Source organism: Myotis myotis, unplaced genomic scaffold, assembly GCF_014108235.1.
Source record: "Myotis myotis isolate mMyoMyo1 unplaced genomic scaffold, mMyoMyo1.p scaffold_m19_p_3, whole genome shotgun sequence".
Lineage (NCBI taxonomy): Eukaryota > Metazoa > Chordata > Mammalia > Chiroptera > Vespertilionidae > Myotis > Myotis myotis.
Window position 1 is genome coordinate 30,151,640 of NW_023416335.1, and position 17,438 is coordinate 30,169,077.

Genomic DNA, 17,438 nt, shown 5'->3' on the forward strand with positions numbered 1-17,438 from the left:
GGAGGTGCTAATCTAGCCTTTGCCTGAGGCTATCTGGCAAATGGCTCTGTGCAGGGCTTGGGCAGGGCGGGCCGCACAGGATCAACAGGGTGGGCCTGAGAGAGCAGTTATGGAGGCTCTCAGTCCTGTCCCCAGGGGCTCTGCCTCTCAGAGTCCCAGCAACCGCTGCAAACCTCGGAGAGAAAGCTGCACTCGCTCTGACTGAACCCAGACAGTCCCGCTTCTCCCGTTTGAGTCTGGGTCCCTAAAGACTCGCCCGGATCTGAAGCTCAGAGTCTGCGACTCCCTCCCGATTGAAAACGCCAACCACGCCCTCCGCCGCCAAGGGCTGGTATCCTTATAAGAAGAGACTTCAGAGAGCTCTGGTGTAGAGGACATGAGAGATGGTAGCTGTCTGCAAGCCAGAAAGAGGCCTCACCAGAAACCTATTTTGCTGGAACCTTGATGTGGGGCTTCTGGTCTCCAGACTATGAGAAAATTAATTTCTGTTAAAGCATTGTGTTATGGCAGCTCAAGCAGAAGAATAAAACACCTTTCCTGCTTAAGACTATCTCACAAGGTAAAAAAAAGAAAAGAAAATCCTCCACAAATTGTACCTGGTTGTCATCCAGTTCACACCCTTCCTGTGTTTTGGAAGAAGGCAATCCATCTTAACTTCTCCAGAGTTTCCAAAAGCATAAAGCATGTTACTCCCTGTCATTTTCCCAACTTGAAAGGAAATTCAGAGCATAAACTCAAAGCCCCTAAATTCTCAGGTTTAACTTTAAGCCCTATCTTCCTAAAATTCAAATTAAACATAAAACTGTGTTTGTGATCTTCATTTTATTAAATCAAGAAGGTAATCTTGTTTTCTTATAGAATTAGTTTAAAATGAGAAGGAAATCAAGGCAATTATAAAATCTATGTTGTCCCAGGGTATTTGAAAATGGCTTCTAGAACCACTCAGCTGGAGTGAGCTGTAATTATGGCTTCTAAATCATGCACCAATTCTGCATGACGCAGCTCATTTATCAGACACATTTCTTGCTTGTAGATGCTTCCTGTGAGAGTTTGGTCATGGATTATGATGTACGGGTATTTCCTTTTTTCATATGTGCACACGTTGCTAAATATATCAGAATGATCTGTGTTTCTTATATTCAGGGGCTACTACAGTGCAAGGAGGAAGAAGGGAAAGGAAGTTTCTACTATGAGTTTACCACAAACCAGCAACTCTGCTTAGGACAGAAAGTAACTGAAGACATAATCCTATCCCGAGTTGTACAATGTAGGAAAGATAAGACATTTGTATTACGAATTATATTCAAAGGCAGATATGAATAAAGGATAGATCCATGAGTAAAATTCCTATGAGAGTACAGAGGAGAAGTATTCTTCTTTCAGTTTAGGAAATCAGGGAAGATTCCTGAAGGACAAACTATTTAATTCAGGCTTGAGAGATGAATAGTCTATAGACATTTTGAGATGAAGATAAGGATAAGAAATGGAGTGAGGAAACACAGAGGACAGGAAGCCAGCTTTTATAGTCAAAGCATGGCAACATTTCTATCAGACCAAATTCATCATGTTCACAGGGATGATTGTGACATTTGAGACAGGGCAATGTCTCAAATGAACTAAATGAACTAAAGAATGTAACAAACATGCCTGGGTAAGAACCAGAGAACCATTAGAATCGAACTAAATCCCCAGCATGTATCAGAATCACCTGGAGAGATTGTTAGAGCCCAGATTCCCAGGCTCACTCCCAGAGTTTCTGATTCAGCAGGTATGGGGTATGGCCCAGGAATCTGAATTTCCAATCAACAACCAAGTGACGGCAATACTGCTCTCCTGATATCCTTGTCTATGATGCAAAAAATAGAGACAAAATAATTTTGGAATATTAAAATTATGGAGGGCCATGAATGACAACTAAGTTGTAGGAAGAATAAGTCTCTGAAGACAAATGCCTAACTACCTTCCTACTATTCTATTCAAAACTCAAAGAGAGAGAAACAAAAGCAGCTGCATAGTTTTAGAAATCTCTTATGACCCTCATGCAGGAGGATCAGAGAAAGCCCCTCTAGTTATGTGACATTGGAACAGAAAGAGGTAAATGAATGATCCCTGCAGAATACAGATAAAATGTCAAAAGACTGTGAGACAAGAGAAGGGGAAGCGTTTTTGAGAAAAGGTAAGAAAGCTGGAGGGGCTCAGGAAGAGCATCTGAGAAGGAGCATGGGAGTAAGTAAGATCAGATAATTGGCTGGAGTAGGGCAGGAGGGGGGGCAGATGTCGTAGGATCTCAGTGTCCGTGACTAGGGCTTCAGATACCATCCCAGTGAGCCAAAATGATGTAGAGGGTAAGGTTAGGAGCGGGGTGATGTTGCAGGAGACTACTTCCACTAAACAGGCAAGAGATGGTGATGGCTTAGACAAGAGTGCCACAGCACTGGTGAGAGATGGTCAGATTATGAAGACTAGGAGGTAGAGCCAATAGAATATATTCAAGGATCAAACGAGAGTGTGAGAGAGACATAAAGGAGTCAAGAAAGACTCCAAAATGTTTGATATGAATAACTGGTAGAAGGGAGTCATTCACTGAGTTGGAAAGATGGAGGAGAAGATTGTCTTGTCTGGGACAATCAAGTATATGATGGCACAGGACATGCTGTAGAGAACTCTTACATGCAGGGAAAAGTTCTTGGCTAGGAATAAAAATTAGGGTTTGTAGTATACACGTGTCATGGGAGGTAATATCTAGAGAGGGAAGATAGATATAGAAGAGCTCTAAATTCTTGGGATATTATGGTGTTCAAAGTTTGAAAAGTTGAGGAGCATCCTGCAAAGAAGACTGAAAAGGAGGGACCAGTGAGTTAGATATAAAACAAGGAGAGAGAACAGGTCCAGAAGTCAAGAGACGAAAGTCAAACTGAGGAGGGAGACATGATCAAGGGTGTCATGTGTGCTTTTAGTTGCCTGTGATGGGGATGAAGAAATATCTGAGAACTTGGCAACAAGGAGATCCTTGATGAGGGTAAGAGAAGGTAGCAGGTTTGGTGGTATCAATGGGAAAAAAAAACCCATTGATAATAGGAGTGTTTTCAGAGACAATGGAGGTGAGAATTAGGACACAGTGAGTATAAACAACTTGTTCTGAGGAGCTGTTTTATGAAATGAAAAGGAGTTTACTTTTCCTTTTACTTTTAAAGATATTGCAGCATTTCTCATCCATGGAAATGACCCTGTGCTATGGATAATGAAGGGGGCAACTGGAAGAATGATGATCTTGAGATGGTTAGAGGGAGTCGATTTACTGGGTAAATTGGAACCTCATTGCCAATATGCTACTTTATAAAGCAGAATTTGTAAAATTCTCTTTCCTAGACATTTTCTGTGTATTGAAAAACCTCAGAAAAAAAACTCTGAACTCCGTTCTATTAGTGCAAGCAGTAAATGACTTCTCTGATCTTACAAATGACAAATCCACGTTTCCCTGTAAAATGTTTTACTTTGGCGTGTATTACAGTCATACTGTCAAAGGCATATATGATCTACAGATTGTTGTGCGACTGCCCTGGTGCACTAAGCAGCAATCTGGGACTCTGACAGATTGTGCCTATTTCCCATAAAAATTACAACTCATTTTTTTCTCTTTTTTTCTTAGACTGCCCTGAGCACAATGAATCAGAAAACTCTTGGTTTACACCAGCAGCAATACTGTCTAAAATTTGATGGATCAGAGCACTTAGCTGCAGCATTAATTCAGTGAACTCAAATGTTTGTTTTTTTTCAGTTTCAATTTAATCAAACTGAAATTGTGTGGAGTAGAAATTACAGATTTCATGTTGTGCCATTAATTCTTATAGACATTCACCTCAGTCAAAAGAAAACACGTCTAAGAAATAACATCATAGGGGGCAAGAAATTGACATAGAGAAGTGAAACTGTACAACCATGAGACATTTCATTGAACATACCAGAAACCCCATCTGCCTTCCTCTTCCCTAAAATATGAAAACTAATGGGTTAAAATTTTTTAAAAAGAGAGAAAAAAATGTGCTTTTTAATCGAATGTTTCTCCTCCATTCATTTTCTTATATTAATGTAATGAAAGATTTAAAAATGTAAGGAATGACACCTAAAAGATTAGTTAATATTTTATGTTCTTGCCCCTATGTTGCCATTCCTTTGGACAACCTGAAAAAGGCCTAGATCATTATCTGTGGGGAGGAAGGAGGTAGCAGCATCCACACTGGGAATCTGGAGATTCACAAAACCTACAATGCTCATGGACAACTAACACATTTTGGTAAAAACACATCCTCTCTCTCTTACACTCAAACTGCAAAGCTCTCTACATAGCACTCAAGGTCTCTGCAGAATGATGTTGACCTCCTCAACCCCAATCAGATCCAATTACTTGCAGTTCTGAAATATTACACTCTTGCAGGAAGTCAGGCCTTTGACAAACTGTAGCTTCAGTTTCCTGACATAGAAGAGACAAGAGATCCATTTCCTTTGTCCCTTTCACGTCCCACTCCACTCCAACTGCACTGCCCTGGCCACCCATCTACCTTCTGCTACAGACATTAAATACTGAAGGCCTTTCTTCGCTGGGCTGCCTCTCCTTCTACCAGGTTGCAGATATCAGGCTCTATTTCTCGTGATATCCCCAATACTTAGCCTACCTCTTGGCATGCTTAAAAGAGTGAGTCCTTAATTTTGAGTGAACGAATGAATGAAATGTGTCGAACGTTGATATGCTCATGTCACCACTCACTAGGTGCTATTACAATTTATTTGTAAAAACTAAGAGAAATAGAATGGCATGCTGAAGATGAGGAGGCTGAAGTAAATAAATACTGCTTTCAACGATTTAAAAAATGTCCTGACTTTTCATTTACAAGAGCATCAGGAAAAATAATTTACCCTTCAGTCAATAATTAATTCCAAGCACTTATACTAACCTCTAAGTTAGTTTAGATTTAAGAGGACAGTGTTAATGAGTGTTCACAATAGCCCAGTACGTACTCACTGACTTGACTTGACCAAATTCTACCCAGCCTTCTCTCTTCCCTGCAGGCTCATCCTCATGTTTAAGCATTATGGTGCTGGAAATCTTCCCTTAACAGTTCACTCCAAATATAATCCAGCCACAGACAGAAAGATGTCCCATTAACCCACCCAACCATGCTGTCTGCGCACCGAAGCCTTGCTGCTGTGGCCGGAGCAGAGAAGCCAAGCCTGCAGCCAAACCAAAGGCCTGGGTCCCGGGTGCCAGAAGAAAATCGGTGCCAGCAGCCAGGGGAAGGAAGGTCTATTGGGCAAATCTTGGTGCAACGGGCCTCTAGTTTCCAAATAAGGTCATATGCATAGGTTCCGGTGGATAGTAATGTTGGGGGGAAACACTATTTAATTCAGTAAGTACCTCATAGGATCATTTTGGAGATTAAATTTTAAAATGCATATAAAATGTTTAGAGAAATGACTGGCACATCTATATATATATAAAAGCCTAAGCAATCGAACTACTGGTCAACCTGTCACTATGACGCGTACTGACCACCAGGGGGCAGATACTCAACGTAGGAGCTGCCCCCTGGTGGTCAGTGCACTCCATGGGAGCACTGCTCAGCTGACCAACCTGTTCTGGCAGCCCACCAGCCTGGCAGCAGCCACTCACTCCTTCAGTAGTCCTGCAGGTCCAATCTCCAGAGAACAGGCCAGGCACGGGAGGACCGGCGCCTCTGACACAATCCTAACAACACTGCAGGCCTCCTGGAAGTTGGCCTAAAGCACTGCTACTGCTTCCCCTCCCGAGATGCTCTACAAGGAAGAAATGGTATAAAAGTGGCCACCAGGTGGATCCCGACAACGTGCGCAAATTTCAGCAGGACAGATCTGGATCCTGGTCCGGCAAGGGCGTCCCACCAGCTGCCTGGAGGGCCAATCACATTCCGGCTTCCCCCACCTCCCTCAAGGCGGGCGCCAGAGCAGGGCTCGCATGAGCCTCACCCGATTGAGAATGAGTGGGCAGGCGCAGCAGGGCTGGGATGAGCAGGAGAGGCAGACAGGAGTGGCAGGCAGTGTTGGACTGCTGGTTTCAGCCTGATCTCCACAGGCCACCCTGAAGGACCCCACCCATGCACGAATTTGTGCACCAGGCCTCTAATATTTATATATACGTGGCATATATATATATATATATATATATATATATATATGCACATATATGTGTATGTATATACAGCAGTCCCCCCCTTATGTGTAGGAGATACATTCCAAGATGCTCAGTGGATGCCTCAAACCACAAACAATACTAAATCCTATATATACTATGTTTTTTTGCTATACATAAATACCTATGATAAAGTCTAATTTATAAATTAGGCACAGTAAGATATCAACAACAACTGATAATAACATAGGACAGTTATAACAATGTACTGTAATAAATGTTCTGTGAGTTGGGGCACTCGTTTCAGGGGATCTCTTGCTGAATGAAGTCTTCACATAGGCTCAATGCTCTCTGGCACAACACATTGTCAATCAGAACATGTTTTCTGTTCTTGTCTTCCACTCACAAATGTAATGCCTTTTTCATCTTAACTAAGCACTTGTTATGCACTGTGGCCTCAACTTGCAGTTTGAGGTGTGACAGCAAAAGTAGCATGAGTTTGTTTCTCCTTCTTCACAATTTCACAGGTAGCAGATTTGTTCTTACCATAAAGCTTAGCAACTCCAGAATAACATGTTTTTTCTTTCCTTATTAGGTTGAAACTACACCTTTTCACTTACAGGAAGCACTTTACAGTCTCTCTTTGCCATATTGGACTTGCCAGCATCCCTACTCTTAGTTTAGGGCCATTATCAAGTAAAAAGAGGTTTACCTGAACACAATCACTGCCATATTGTGACCAGCTGATCTGATAACTGAGACAGCTACTAAGTGCTAATGTGTGGGTACGTTGGACAAAGGGATGACTCACATCCAAGGTGGGAGGAAAAGGGACTGTGTAAGATTTGATCACACTACTCAGGATGGCATAAAATATAAAACTTATGAATTGTTTATTTCTTGAATTTTCCATTTAATATTTTCAGACTGTGGTTGACCTCCATAATTGCACCATGAAAAGTAAAACCATGAATAAGTGGGGGCCACATTACATATGTGTGTGTGTGTGTACATATATACTGTATATATCCTATATAATACAGAGGTAATATGCAAATTTACCATCACACCCTCGCACAAGATGGCCACTCCCATGTAGTCAAAGATGGCTGCCCCCATGTGGTCATAAGATGGCCACCACAAGATGGCTGGCAGGGGAGGACAGTTGTGGGCGACCAGGCTGACATGGAAAGGCAGTTAGGGGTGGCCAGGCCTGCAGGGGAGGGCAGTTGGAGGGCGACCAGGCCGGCAGGGAGGGCAGTTAGGGGTGACCAGGCCAGCAGGGGAGGGCAGTTGGGGGCAATCAGGCAACAGGGGAGCAGTTAGGCGTCAATCAGGCTGGCAGGGGAGTGGTTAGGGGGTGATTAGGCTGGCAGACAGAAGCGATTAGGGGCAATCAGGAAGGCAGGCAGGTGAGCGGTTGGGAGCCAGTGGTCCCGGATTGTGAGAGGGATGTCCGACTGCCAGTTCAGGCCCGATCCCCTAAACTGGAGGTCCAATATCTTCGAGGGGTCCCAGATTGGAGAGGGTGCAGGCTGGGCTGAGGGACACACCACCCCAGTGCACAAATTTCATGCACCAGGCCCCTCTAGTATATATATATATATATATTCACACATTGTCCTAGCATAGTGATGGCGAACCTATGACACGCGCATCAGAGGTTACACGCGAACTCATTTTTTTGGTTGATTTTTCTTTGTTAAATGGCATTTAAATATATAAAATAAATATCAAAAATATAAGTCTTTGTTTTACTATGGTTGCAAATATCAAAAAATTTCTATATGTGACACGGCACCAAAGTTAGGGTTTTTCAAAATGCTGACACGCCGAGCTCAAAAGGTTCACCATCACTGTCCTAGCAGAAGAGAACAAATTTTTAAAATGCTGTGAATTTTTTATATTAATAATGGGAATTTTTCCTTTTCAATCCATTTCCAAAGGAACCATCCAATTTCTGTTTCTCCTCACCTATGGTTATAGTAATGTGCCGGGGCCCAACCCCAGCAGGTCCAGGGGTCCCCAAAGGTGTGGACGGAGTCGGCGAAGAAGGAAGGACACGGAGACAGGTCCTTTGAAACAGCAAGGATGGACCGACTCCCGGCAGTAATGCCCTGAACTTACATGCCTATCTTCAGTCTTTTCCTCCTCAGTTTCATTATAATTTATATGATTGCCCCAACAGTCAAATACCTATGCTTGTGTCACATATGAAATCCTACTGTGATCATCTTTGAACCACATGCCAGTCACAGTTATTAGTTAGCCACTCTTTACTGCTTCAATGCTATCCCTTAGTTCCATTTCAAATCATAAGGGTAGCTAACATTTATTATGCATGTAACAATATGTGACAGATGCCATTAGAAGTTCCTTGCATGTATTATCTAACTAATCCTCACAGCTGCTTATGAGAGGTTCGCCTCTACCTCAAACTTATTTGCAAGATAAGAAGGCACACAAAGCCTGGTGGGTGTGGCTCAATGGTTGAGTGTCAACCTATGAACCAGGAGTCAGGGTTCGATTTCCTGGTCAGAGCACATGCCTGGGTTTCAGGCTCAATCCCCAGTAAGGGGCATGAGCCAATCAATGATTCTCTCTCATCACTGATATTTCTATTTCTCTCTCTCCCTTCCTCTCAGAAATAAATAAAAATATATACTTTAAAAAAAGAAGGTACAGCAGAGAAAGCACCCTGTCCAGGCACACAGCTCATCAGTATTAGTGCAGGGATGGAACTCGTACCCCAGCTGAGAGTTAGAACCCTGACAGTTGACACCCAGCGATGCTTCTACCCTGATGTTCTCCTATCAGAAACCTGATTTTCTAGGCCTCAGTTCCAGGGCTCTACCTGCTTTTCACATCCAAATGTCCCTTTCTCTTTACCTACCAAACTCTAACAAATTCCCACAGAGCAGTTTCTGATTCGTATCATCCACACTTCACCCCAATGAATGAATGACATGCTACAATTTCTTTTATATTGATCAATTTCTACTTTTTTTGTTTTTTAAAATTTTTTAAATTGATTTAAAGAGAGAAGGAAAGAGTTAGAAACATCTATGAGAGAAACATCATAGACCGACTGCCTCCAGCCCACCCCCTACTGGTGATAAAGCCTGTAACCCAGGCATGTGCCCTGACTGGGAATGGAACCATGACCTCCTGGTTCTTAGGTTGATGCTTAACCACTGAACCATGCCAGCCAGGCTGTTTGTTTTTTAAAAGATGGTGTGTCATTCCATTGAGATTAGAAAGGCTCTTGAAGCACATTCTCTCTCTCTCTCTCTCTCTCTCTCTCTCTCTCTCTCTCTCTCTCTCTCTCTCTCTTTCTCTCTCTCTCTCTTTTCAATTACTCTCACAGACCTTGGTAAAGTTGTGATTAAATAGCAGGCAGTTAAAATAATTAATACTTCTCAGGAATATTAATTTGGTATTGGTGAACTATTAAGCCACTCATTAAATTCATACAGAATCCCTCAGAATTTAAATGCACTTAATTTCCAACGCTTTATGATTCTATGACTGGTTTTGAAATGGGAACATTTAATTATCTAGCAGCTGTTACCTATTAATTGACAGCATCATTAATTGACAGAACCTAGCTCTGTAACATTCAGAACCGCCCAGGGTTGCTGGATTCAGCATGTACATGAGCTATACACACCTAGCTTTCCAAATAGATCTCTGATGTGGACATTGTCTGTAGCTGAAAAGCTCATGCTTTTCTCTAAAAATCTAGAAGTGGTCCTTTTGTTCCTGTGTCTACCCCATTAAACATCTCCTCTGAACTACATCTTTCCACAGCCTCTCCCTCTTCTGCCAAGTCAAAGGACCAGATTAATTTACAGCTTACCTTCAAGGATTTCTGTTGCTGTGTAACTGAGAAGTTAACATGATAGGGGTGGTTCTGATTAACTGCCATTCCCCTCACTCTGCTCAGGCGTGGTGCTGCTCTAGAACATGGGCGAGGCAGACAACAGTGCACTGTGTACTACTGTCTTTTCACTGGGAATGTTCTTTCCCCCTATTTCTTCCTTAAACACAGGATACTGCTTTACATTTCCTTCACAAGCCCAGGTATCTAATACACAAGACATGGATATTTGTTAAATCCAACTCTTTCGGAGACAGTTTACATATATCCAATGTCAAGTATATTGTGCTCCTAGTTTTGTGGTCTAGAAATATTTTCCCTTGTAGAAAACTTAACACACACCACACTCTATTATGTTCACAATTAAATGCATGTGGGGAACCAGGATTGGGTAGCTGGTTGTTTTGACCACTGTTTCAAGAGTGGCAGAGGCTGGGTTTCGGTCTTTATGGGGCATCAGCTTAAATCCCTTATTGATTGTCACATTCCCTAAATGCCACTTTGTGCAGCTGCTTATGGGGACGTGAGGGAGAGAGAATGAGGCTGCCTGCAGTAGAAATCTATACCAGATACACTAGGAAAACAGTGCCAGAGCAGCTGGGCCATCCTCATAAAGGCAGCATTAAGTAAACAGTAGCCCTGGAAAAATATAATTGACTCCATTTTCATTTATAGTCTAGATAATAAAATATAAATAAAGAGATAGATAAGCAAATAAATTTCTGTGGTAACCAACGACTTCAGCATTTTAACTTCTGTGCCAAGCTAGTGAATGCAATGAATGCAATGAATGGGCTGGGCTAAGTATTCACAAGCTCTGAGTTTCACAGGGAGTGTCTCGTGCTTCATGTATAAAATACTTAAGGAATATGTGAAATTTGTTTTTTTACCTGTGGCTACATGTTCAAGGATGGGAGAGGGTAGGGGTGAGAAAACTTGGTCCTAAAGATTTACTTACGAAATTCTAAGTGAGGAGAATTTCATTCAGCCTAACAATAGATCATCCCATATATATTTAGTATACTGAATTCTAGGCATCTTCTTAGAGGATTCTCGGTAATATACAATCAGCTGACACTTCCTGTAAATTATTCCAGGAGGTACAATCATCAACACTTTACAAATGTGCACTTAAATCAACATGACATCAAGATTTCTGGGCTATAAGTCTGGGGAAGTGACTGTGATATTAACTGAAAGAGAATAGAAGGGAATTTTGATGTGGAAGGAGATGATGGTAGATATTCAATTTTGAACATGATAAGTTAGAAATGTAAGGCCATCACAAAGGTGGGGTCTAGAACTCAGGAGAAAAGTCTGAATACAATTTGGGAATCACGGGAGTGGGAGGAGGGGAATGCAAGGGGAAAAGGTGGGGCTTTCCTGAGGGGATAGGTAGACAAAGAAGAGAGTTAGGGTCAGGGCCTTATACCATGGGCCTGGGACCCTAGTCCTCCCACGAAACTGAGACCAGAGTTCTGAGAGGTAGGAGAAGGAGACAATCCAGCATTGCTCTAATTTGATATTTTCCTTTTTCCTAAGAGACTACTTAGAATATTAGGTTACAATGGAGATATACATGAAGTTTGATAGGTCTATAACCACAGGTCTATAGCCTCACTTACAAGTTCTTTGTGTGGTTGAAACAGTCCCTCAGAAAATCTATGGCCTAGAATTTAACCAGTTAACTGCCACAATATTTTGAATTTAATTTAAAAAGGTCAGCTGCTTGTCTGTAGACGCTTATGGAGTACAATTGGTTAACAAGTAAATTCCTTTAAATTGCAAAAAAGAGATGGGGGGAGATGGTGGGGGGTGCTAATCAATGAAAGAGTAGGGAAAAGATGAGAGCATAAAGAATATCAACTCCTGCCTTTGGCAACTCCCTTGACAGTGGGCAACGAGCTCAACTAGGTAAGACGAAGAAATAAAGCCAAGTGGCCGTGGAAGCAAATCAACTTATGGAGTCAATGTTTTAGTTCATTTCCCATCAGAAATCAGCTTGAAAAGTGACATGTTAAATGCTGTTTCCACAAATAAAAAATAATTTAATTTTAAAAAATTAAAAGGGCAGAAGGAACCTTTCCGAGGTGATGGGTAGTTATGACCTTGATTCTAGCGATGGTTTCCCAAGTGCATGCTTATCTCCAAACTCATCAATCTGTGCACAGTGAATGTGTACAGCTGTTTACATGTCAATCATGACTCAATAAAAATGATTTTTTTTTTTAAAGTCATTAACTTGAGGGACAGTATGATGTTGTGGACAAAATCATGGTTTCCAAATGCAGGTGGACTAAAGAGATTACCTGTAATGAGTTGTAAGGTTCAATACTCTCACTCTTATGATGGGGAGAATATCCTATCACATGCAGTAATATATGATTATCAGAGGAATTAAGTGACTACTAGCAACGGTCGCCAACCTTTCGGACCTAACGGACCACCCGTGGTCCACAGACCACTGGTTGGCGACTGCTGGAAGTACAGACAGGGCTGAGTATGCCTCCAAAGTGCTAGATAATAAAAGAATAATGAAGTCACTCCATTGTCATTTGTAATACTTTTAATAAACATATATGGACTAATTAGTGAAAATGACTGATATTTGGGAATAGCACTTCTAACAGAAGAAACTGCATTCCCATTTAAAATTTGTCTACATATAGTTCCTTTCTGTCTCTTTAACTCTCCCAGTCAGTCAGTGTCTCCATCTCTTCTCCTCTTCTCTCTCTCTCTCTCTCTCTCTCTCTCTCGCTCTCTCTCTCTCACGCGCGCCTTTCTCCCTCTCTTTTTCTTTTGCATGATATGACTCACAGGGAGTTGAATTAAAAGCTCTAAAATAAAATATGGAACAAATTTCCCCATAAGATAGAAAAAAATTGAACACATTTTACATTCATGCAGTATATTAAAATGACACATTATACACAAAAATGTCATCTCCCAGAAAAAAAACAAACAATAAAGCATCAAAGATACTAAATTTACACTTACAAATATGCAACTTTTATAAAGTTAAACAAAAATCCTGAATTGCTTCTAAATGACATGCTATAAACCTTATCATGTCATCCTCTGAAATAGTGACTATTTATACTCAGTAAGCCAATAAAAGTAATTAGAAGTAAGTTGTTGTTTTTAATTTACAAAAATACACAATCTGAAAAAAAATTTTAAATAATTACTTAAATGAAAAGGATTTGTTCTGTGGCAATATTATTTTACTGTCTCGATTATATAAATGTGTACCTATAGCTATTTGAGTAGCTTAAAGATAAATGAAAATATAACTACCATGACTTAATGTAAACTTTTTCCTAAATACAGTTCTAGAGAAGTAAACATATGCAAGACAGGTTATAATGCCTCCAAAGAAATCGCTTACATTTTCAATGAAATTTAATTTCTTAAATTTACAAGAAATTAATACTTTCCCTCTGATACAGAAGATATATCTGCATTGATGTGAGAGTTCCCAAGGTTGATAAAAGACTCAAAAGAAGAAATAGAAGTGACTATTATTTCACATGTGGGTCAGTTTCAAGTACAACATGAATATCCCATCTGTTATGAATCTGTCCTTCACAAACTGATATATTGAAGTTCTAACCCAATGTGATGATATTAGAAGTTGGGGCTTTGGGAGGTAATTGGGGTCGGATGAAATCATGAGGATGAACCTCCATGATAACATTAGTACCTTTACAAGAAGAGAAAGAGAGACCAGAGCTTTCTCTCTTCACCATGTGGGATTCAGCGAGAAGGTAGTCATGTTCAAAGTCGAAAAAGTGCTGTTAAGAACCAAACCTTGTGCTCACCTCAGTGGCACATATAGTAAAATTGGAAGGATACAGAGAAGATTAGCATGGCCCCTGCACAAGGATGATATCCAAATTCATGAAGCATTCCAAATTAAAAAAAAGAAAAAGAACCAAATCCGGTGGCATGTTGATCTTGGGCTGTCCAATCTCCAGAACTGGGAGAAATAAATGTCTGTTGCTTAAGCCACCAAGTCTATAGTACTTTTTATGGAAGCCAGAACTAAGACTTCTCTTTGGACAAACATTTTAATTTACATTGCAATAATGTACTTAAAATTTTAATAATTGATTAGAAATTCAAACTCTTTTGCAGAATTAAAAAAAGTCATTCAACTATTTCATCATTGATGCTAATGTTGACCTTAGTTATTGAACACAATTTTGCTTTCATTAGTTTATAAAACTATACCCTGGGAGTAATAAAATTATATAAATTGTCTTTCTGAGGCATTCTTTTCTAATAATCTTCAGAGTATTTTGTGTTACTTCTGTCATAAAGAATACACAATATAGTGTATAAGAAGAATTTAGTATAGTAATTAGCAAGAGTACAAAGTATAGTGTGTGTGTGTGTGTGTGTGTGTGTGTGTGTGTGTGGTTTTTCTCCTGCTTCCTATCGTCCCTATTATTTTGAATTACTTTATGTTGGTGGTTACACCAAACAAAATGTGGACCCTTTCTGTCCCATTGTTTCTCTTCATTGCAATTCAAAAAACAAAGACACACACATAAAGTAATTTCTTCAATAAAACCCAACTCAAAGTTAATCATGACTTCACTGTTTTCCCAAATATTATAATATTTTGGGAAACATTATAGCAGTGGTTCTCAACCTCCTGGCCCTTCAAATACAGTTCCTCATGTTGTGACCCCACCATAAAATTATTTTCGTTGCTACTTCATAGCTGTAATGTTGCTACTGTTATGAATCATAATGTAAATATCTTGATATGCAGGATGATCTTAGGCAACCCCTGTGAAAGGGTCATTTGACCTCCAAAGGGGTCGCGACCCACAGGTTGAGAACTGCTGCATTATAGCATTACTTATATATAATAGTTTCTTCTTGGTCTCTATATTTATTATTCTACTCTTTTAATTTCTTTTTAGCCTTAACTTAGGCATTATTTTGCCCTGTAAATATTTTACACTAGAGATGTTATAAATTTGCAAGTAATGTTTTTATTGTTTTATTACTTTTAAATCAATTTAAGGCTCCAATCTGCCTGCATTCTAACCTAGATTTGGTCCCATAACTACTGCCTCATGGCCTTGAACAAACATCTTCCTTTCTAATACCACTGGAAGGTACTGGGATGAGCAGTAGGATGTGTTGAACCTGACTGACAGTGTCCCAGCCCCTCCATGTGCTGATAGCTTCACAGAGCAGATGGCCATTCGATGAAAAGTTTCAAGTGAGAAGAGAAAGATAAAATGAGTGGTAAGAGGGCTCTGGGACAATTCCTTCATGTGCAAAATAAGAGCATTGGACTATCAGGGGTGAGGAACCTTTTCTCTGCCAAGGATATTTATAACATCATTCGAGGGCCATACAATATTAGCAACTTAAAAATTAGCCTGCTATATTTGGTCAAATATATAATTAACTCACCCCTAATGCCTTGGCAGGGCAAGACCAAATGATTACGCAGGCCTTATACACCCAAGGGCCAGATGTTCCCCACCCCTGGACTAGATGATCTGTAGGTATTTTCCCACTCAGAGATTCTCTGCCACTGTCATTGTATTTTTAAATTTTTTTTCAGAACTTCCCAGAGTATTCTAGTTTGACTAACCAGCCCACACAAAACCATGAAAAGGACTTTAGTCTTCTTACTATAGCTATTACTGTATGTAATGTGCTCAGTTTTCTTAGTTACAGAACAGTGATCCCTATTTGAAAGTTTCAGAACCATGTATTTTACTAAATTTATTATTTTCCAGATTGAACAGGTTAAAAAATATAAGTAGCTCAGCAAGAGTTTTGCTACTAAATGAATTACCAAAACAAAACCCCAAAACAACTGTTTTCAGAGAGTTGACTTTGAAATGTGGTTAATGGATTGTGGAGCTATGCTCTTTGCATGCCTGTTTTGGATTAATTCAACCACTAGTTTTAGGGCCAACCAAGATAAATTAATTTCTATTTGCTTCCTAAAAGCCTTATATATTTATACCTACAGCTGAAAAGTTTCTCACACATTAGAACTTTGGAAATTAGGTCCTGCACTAGAGATTGAGAAGTGTAAAGGATCTACTTAAAACATAGTCACAAACCCAGACAACCAAAATGAGGAGACAAAGTAACAAACCTCAGATGAAAGAACTAGAGAATTCTTCAGAAGAAGAGATAAATGAAGCAGAGATAAAAAGTTATCTGAAACAGAGTTCAGAGTAATGATGATAAAAATGTTCCATAGTAAGAAAAAAGATATAGTAACTATGAAAAAAGAACAGTCTGAGATAAAGAACGACATAACACAAATAAAGAACACATTGGAAGGAACACACAGCAGGTTAGGGGAAGCTGAGGATCGAATTAGTGAATTAGAAGACAGAGTTGAAAATATCACTCAATCAGAGAACCAAAAAAACCCAACAATTTAAAAAATAGGAGGACAGCTTAAGGGAGATGTGGAACAATGTGAAATGTAACAATATTAGAATAGCAGGAGTGTCAGAAGAGGCAGAAAGGGAGAAAGGAATAGAGAAGGTGTTTGAAGAAATAGTGGCAGAAAACTTCCCTAACCTGGTAAAGGAAAAAGTCACACAAATTCAGGAGGCACAGAGAACCCCAAACAAGAAGAACTCAAACAGACCCACACCCACATATACCATAATTAAAATGTCAAAGAGAGAATCTTAAAGGCAATAAGAGAAAAGAAAACTGTTACCTACAAAGGAGTTCCCATAAGGCTGACACCTGATTTCTCATCAGAAACTCTACAGGCCAGAAAGGAATGGCATAAAGTATTCAAGGTAATAGAAAGCAAGGATCTCAGACCAATATTACTATATCCAGCAAGGTTATCATTCAAAATAGACAGTCAAATAAAGAGCTTCCCAGACAAAAAAAAAGGCTAAAGGAGCTCATCACCACCAAGTCAGCATTACAAGAAATGCTAAAGGGATTGCTGTAAGAGATTGCTGAGAAGAAGAAACAGAGAGAGAAACTGAGCCATACAGACTTAAAATGGCTATACATAAGTACCTCTCAATAATAACCCTAAATGTAAATGGATTAAATGCTCTAATCAAAAGGCGTAGGGTAGCTGAATGGATACAAAAACATGACCCAACTATATGCTGTCTACAAGAGACCCACCTCAAAACAAAAAGACACACACAGGAGGAAAGTGAAGAGACAGAAAAAAATTTTCCATGCAAATGGCAAAGAAAAAAAAGCTGGAGTAGCAGTACTCATATCCAACAAAATAGACTTTATAATGAAGGCCATCATAAGAGACAACAAAGATCACTACATAATACTAAAGGGATCGATCCAACAAGAGGATATAATCCTGGTAAATATATATGCACCCAATATAGGTGCACCTAAATATATAAAAAC

The 17,438-nt window shown here is 39.9% G+C and overlaps 1 protein-coding gene and 1 non-coding gene across 3 annotated transcripts in view; one reads left to right on the forward strand and one right to left on the reverse strand.

Annotated features, from left to right (window-relative positions):
• Window positions 1-17,438, reverse strand: part of MYO16 (myosin XVI) — a 417,071-nt gene that overhangs the window by 395,044 nt on the left and 4,589 nt on the right. The gene's annotated exons all lie outside the window — the stretch shown is intronic.
• Window positions 13,857-13,963, forward strand: LOC118652217. The gene has a single exon (XR_004966484.1). It is a non-coding gene; the product is annotated as a U6 spliceosomal RNA (small nuclear RNA).